The sequence below is a fragment of the Falco rusticolus genome, chromosome Z (assembly GCF_015220075.1).
Source record: "Falco rusticolus isolate bFalRus1 chromosome Z, bFalRus1.pri, whole genome shotgun sequence".
Lineage (NCBI taxonomy): Eukaryota > Metazoa > Chordata > Aves > Falconiformes > Falconidae > Falco > Falco rusticolus.
This window is the reverse complement of record NC_051210.1, coordinates 64,746,414-64,752,538: the sequence shown is the minus strand read 5'-3', so window position 1 is coordinate 64,752,538 and position 6,125 is coordinate 64,746,414.

The following is a 6,125-nucleotide window of genomic DNA, read 5'->3' as shown; positions in this document are numbered from 1 at the left end:
CGCCCCGGGCCGCCGCGCCCCGGCCGCGCCCCGGCCCCGCCCCGGCCGGAGAGGGCGCTCTGCCCGCCGCCCAGCCCGGGCCAAAGAGGGGGCGCGGCGCCGGCCGCCACCCGGCCCACTCGGGGGGCATGGGCCGGTGGATGCGCTCGCCCCGCGGCGTGGCCAGCGGAGGCCCCCGCCGTGCCGGCTGCGGGGCCCCGAGGCCGGCTGGAGCCCGGGTGACTCGGACACCTCCCGTCAGGGCCAGCGCGGCTCCGGCCGCGGCAGCTCTGCCGCCCTGCCCCGGGGCCGGGGGTGCCGGGCCGCGCCGGTACCTGCCGGGCCAGCCGCACTCCCCTCGGCGTCGGGCCCCTTCCCGGTGGTGGCGCGGAGCAGCGCTGGCAGTTACACCGGCACCCGGCCGCCGCCGCGGCTGGAGCAGGAGGCACAGCGTCGGGGCCGTCAGACCTGCCTGCTTTGGGTTGCCTGCTCTGGCTTACAGGGAGAAAGCGAAATTTACTTTGCAGTGGGGGGTTCTGTCTAAAAGTTCAGGCGTTTCACATGCAAGTAATATTTGTTCCAATTTTTTTCAGTGGTATTTTTTGTCCTGGTACACATCAAGTGGGAATTGCCCCATTTTCAGCTTGGTTCCTTCATCCCAGGCTGTAAGGACTCACAATTTCAGTTTTGGAGTCACACGTTCCTACTTCTGGCCGGGATAGCCCCTGCCGTACAGGTGTGTCGGATACTGCTCTGCTGGCGGGTGGTGGGCATCACGGCAACGCTCCGGTGCAATAGTGCCCCAGCTGCATCCCAACCGTGGGATTCTGGAGGCCCAAGGCTGTACCACAAAGTGAACAGCTTTGGATGTGTCCTAAGTTGGGTTCACAGACTGTCCTCGTTTCAGCTGGGACAGAGCTAATTTTCTTCTCAGTAGCTGGTGCAGTGCTGTTTTGGGTTTGATGTGAGAACAATGCTGATGACACGCTGATGATTTTAGTTGTTGCTGGGTGATGTTTATATAAAGTCAAGGACTTACTGGTTTCTCAGGTCCTGCCAGCCAGAGGACTGGAGGGGCACGGGAAACTGGGAGGGGGCACAGCCAGGACAGGTGACCCAAACTGGCCAAGGGATATTCCATGCCATACGACATCATGCTGAGTATATAAACTGGGGGAAGAATGAGGAAGGGGGGACATTCGGAGTCATGGCATTTGTCTTCCCAAGTAACCATTACGTGTGATGGAGCCCTGCTTTCCCGGGGATGGCTGAACACTTGCCTGCCCATGGGAAGCAGTGAATTAATTCTTGCTTTGCTTTGCTTGCATGTGCAGCTTTGGCTTTCCCTATTCAACTGTCTTTATCTCAACTCACGAGTTTTCTAACTTTTACTCTTCCAGTCCTCTCCCCATGTCACTGCGGGGGGAGTGGGTGACCGGCTGTGTGGTACTTAGCCACCAGCCAGGGCTAAACCATGACAGACAGTGTAAAGATCCCAAGCTGGTTCAAGTACTTAAGCAGGGGAGCTCTATACTGTGTATTCTGCTGGAACCTGTTGCTCTGAGGAACACAGTGAATTAACTTCTGTTACTTGCTGCACTGCTGAATCTAGTCTAATCCCAATATATAAACTGTTAGTGTTTATACAAACACAGCAACCTAACATGTAGGCATACCTGCTGTTGATGTACATAGGGTAAGAGACCGACAACATAAAAATCCCAGGGCTTTGCAGGAATGCATTTTTTAGGAAAGTTCTCACAGTCACAAGCAGCTCCAGCAGTACCTCATCCTGTGAACCCTTGAGCAGTCTTTGCCTTTTTCCAAAGCTGTAGAAACGCATCAGGGAGTTATTTGGTAAAAATGATCAGCAACAGAAAAATAGGCTATGTCAGACCACGCTGCATGTCATCAAGAAGGAAGATTTAATTATTTCTACCTTTGACTTGTCTGGAATGCCATTCTAACCCACTAATGCTCCTTAGCCTTTTTTTAGTTTCATTCCCTCCCTGGACATGCAAAATGCGGTTCCTATTCTTGTTCCCTTGAGGCCTCAGCTCAGGTAAGGCAAAACAGCTTCTCATGAACACAGAATATGTAACATACACAGGCCTGTTTATGTTATCAACAAAATCGCACAGAAAGTGCAGCAAGAAGAATCCCCACTTCAGGGAAGTACATATTTGCCACTTTTACAGACTTTCCTAATAGGAATTCTCCCCAGGTTGGATGCAAGAAGCTCTTTCCTAAATTCTGAAGTAGTTTACTTCACAGTCTTTCAACTGCTTCACATGATAAAGTTTTCCAGTTGTCTGCAATTTTACAGAAAAATATTCTGTTGTTCATTTGCCATTTAAAATCTTTTATCAGATTTAGAACTGAGGTTTTTAAAGAACAATTCAAGCCACTTTGATAAAATAGTGTGTACTCAGCTCTACCACAGCAGGTCATGAAGTGTATTCCAAAGTTGTCATGTAAGCTGCAGCAAGAATTCTGGAAAAACTAGTGCTCAGAGTTGTGGACAGGGGGCTGCTAGATAGGGATTGGAAAAAAAAAAAAAAAAAAAAAAAAAAGTAAAACTTACTGGGTTCTAAAGCGTAACAGTGGAAAACCCAAGCATTTTCTTTACCTGTCTTTCCCTGAGATTCAGTTTTGCACTTGGAAATTGCAGCTATACAGAAAAGCTTACAAATATTTGCAGATTCCAATACCTACAGAAAAAAAAGTGAAAATCTGAATCCCAAAAGTTAGAAATGGGCTGCTATGATTCTGTACCTGAGTAGGGACTGGATTTTATAGCAGTATCTGTAGTGAAATTGTGTTCTGTGCTGTTACAATGTGTTTTACCTCCGAGAAGCTTTCCCTGAGTACAGATGAAGATGAAGAGTAAGGGTGGTGAAGTTACTGGAGTAAGCTTGTTTGAAGGGGGTGGAAACGAACAAGGATGTAATTGCACCATATCTTTCTCAATTAGCATTTTTCTCCAGAAACAGGGGTGGGAGCATGGTTTGGTCCTAAAGTGTAGCTTGGAAACCAAACTACCTTGTGCTTTTGTGGAGTCTGGTATGGTGTTGGTATGGAGCTTCCCCCAGAGCCAGTGCTTTCACGGGTGTGCTTCTGCTCTCTGCCTCATCTCCCTGAGCAGAAAGGCAATATGAGGTTGCTCTTTCCATTCTACAGGAACTCAGAATTAGAGATGGCTAACAAAATATGTATATGCATATATATGGTGAATAAAATAGCTACATCAATGCAAATGCTTTTTTCCACAGCTGCTGGCCATACAAGACCATGTGGAGTTATGCATTTCAAGGTATCTTTTTCTCCTGAATTGGAATCAAGGAAATGGGACAATACTTTGCCTAAACTGTTCTTTGTAATGCAGGAAGATACATTTTGTGTTCATATTTGTGACTATTATTTTATCGTCCAAGTTAATCTCAGATTGAAAAAAACCTATTTTTTCATTGTTTTGCTCAATTGATTGGACCAGAAAAAAAAAAACCTGAAAGAATTAAAATAAATTAGAAGAGAAGAATCCAGACTTTTTTTAAAAAAAACAAACCAAATAATGCAATGAAGCTAAACAGTTACAGATGAGGAGTTGTAGGATGAAGAATCCAGAAGCTCTAGAAGGAAATCTCGTGATCTCTAGTATTTTTTTCTCCCTTACCCTTGAAGAATGATAAATTTAAGTATTCTTTCCTCAGTCTTAGGTGTATGCTGTCATGGATACATCCAACAGATACACAGCAATCAGAGAATACCAGAGCCATGTTTGAAGGCTTGGTCTGTGTCTGTGTGGTGTGAGTGTTGTGATACTTTTTCACTTTGGTCCGTACTTCTGCAGCAAACCTGCTGCTCAAAGTCCTAGAGTAATGGCATCAAACAGCGCTTTCTGTAGGCATAATGACAAAAGGTAAAGCCTGCTTGTTCAGGAAATGGAGCTGGTCTTAGATCCTTTGGCTGTATCTCTACTAATAAATGAAATACGCTCAGGCATGTTTCCTGGACATTAAAACCACCAAAAAAAGAAAAAAAAAAGCACAGAACTGCCTGCATCTCTGTTAGCAAACCCTTTGTTTCCTTTAGAGACTGCCTGTTGCAGATAGGTCATTGAACATCACAACTCCTGAAGGGTACTGAGGAGGCAGGCTGGTGGAGCAGAGCATGAAGCATCCTAATGGTTTGATGTTATGGATGACCATGTGCCAGAGCTATTTAATTTACTGGAAAAGATAAAATGGTAAAAATACAAGTCACCATCTCCCACAAATCTATGTTCTTTTGGAGCCTGGAAGGAACCCCATCTGTGTATTAGGCACATCACTTGCTACTCCTAATTACATTGCTTACTGTGCAGATGCCATGGTTTTGAGGATCGTATTTGCAAATAGGGAATGGATACACAAAGTAAATTTTAAAATCCCCAAGTTCTGTCTGTCTCCCAGTACTTTAATTTGCATGAGTGCAAGTAACACAGCTTTCTGCAGTACTAACTGGACTTCTATATAATGTAAGGAAGTCTGAATTTTTTAAATAGTACTGTTCACTTACCTCTCATGCCAAATTTTCAAAAGGATTAGTTTCCCTTACCTCCTTCCCAAGCTTTTCGTATTCTGCTATTTTTATAAAAAAAGAAAGTTTAATTTATCTCTAAAGAACACGGATAAAAAGTTCTAGGTGGTTTATTTTTCATAGTAATAATAATTTAAATAAGAAAACCAGCTTATTTTTGGTGAAGCCTACCAACAGCCAGCAGATTTACAGCAAGATGTTTCATCCAGACTTACAGAAAGATACAGCACATGCATGTAACAATAGCACTGGTAATTTACGCAAGAGACGGTATAATGTGAGCATAACAGATATTTTAATTCAGGGAATTTTTTAGTGGTTTCTTTTGTGAATTTAATCCATTTCATTTGTATATAATCACAAATAGTTTTCAACAAAAGGTTAGTTATTGTAGCAGGAACTTGGGCAGCCTGATTCTCTTGGCCAATTCACCCCCTCAGTTTCCCCCTATCAGAAGCAGCAGCTGTTTAGTGAGCGCTTCCTTCTGACCATCATTAATTGGAATCACTGTTGTAGTTTCAGTTGATTGTCATTCGGTTTAAAGTACCAAGGGGGTTCTAGCTAGCCAGTATCTTGGTCAGTTTCCCTCTAGCCTCTTTTACACGTTGCATGCATAGCCTGTGTTGAGTTTATTCCTCTTTTTCGACTCTATAGTCTTCCCCATCTTTTCCAAGCACGTGTAATGCATCCTCACGCTTCCAAGGTGGCATCTCCCTGCCTGTTGCTTAGCAAGAACTCACCCCTGTGAAGCTCCTGCCCATGGCAGCTTCCCCAGGCATTTTAACAGAGGTGGTCCAAGGAGGGCTTGTTGCCAGGGTCCCACCTTAGGCTGCACCCTACAGCCCTCCTGTTTTTACCACTGAAGGGATGTGATAATCCTGGTGTGAAGGGGATGAGCCCCATGCTCCCCTGAGGGCCCTGTTTTTCCAGAAAGGGCTTCTTGCTTAGAAAAGTTGGCTTTCTAATTGTATTCGTACTAAAATGTGGCTTCACTTGCAATATAACTGAAAACAACTGTTAGGCAGCTATTCATTGAAAAACAGATGACTGAGTACCTTCCCTGTATGCTTTACTGTTGGGCTAAGATGACTGTTGGAGTTTTTAATGAAACTGTAGGTGTGTGATTAAATTGTAAGCAATTAAGAGCATGACGAGGCACAATTTCTTCTAAGTATAGTGTTACACCTTGCTAATTTTCATTTTATAGCGTTGGCAGATGTGTCACCCTGTATGAAGGAAAAAATCATCATGCTTTTTGGTGTGTCTCAAAATATTTTTAAATACATACACAACAGCCATCATAATTTGAAAAATATTTAGAGGAAACCTGCTTTTACTTAGTAAAGAAATGCTATTAGCCATTTTGGCAAAGTTAGTATGGTGTGATAGGATATCATTGTGTTGGAAGGACTGAGAAGGAATGTTTCCTAAACAGGAAGCCCTGTACTTGTATTTTGAGGGTGTTTTACCTATTTCTTTTAAGCCAATTTATAATTGCAAGTTTACAGAAAGTATCATCATTGTCTTTCAAAAAGTTCACAAAGATACACAATCATTTTTATTCTGCA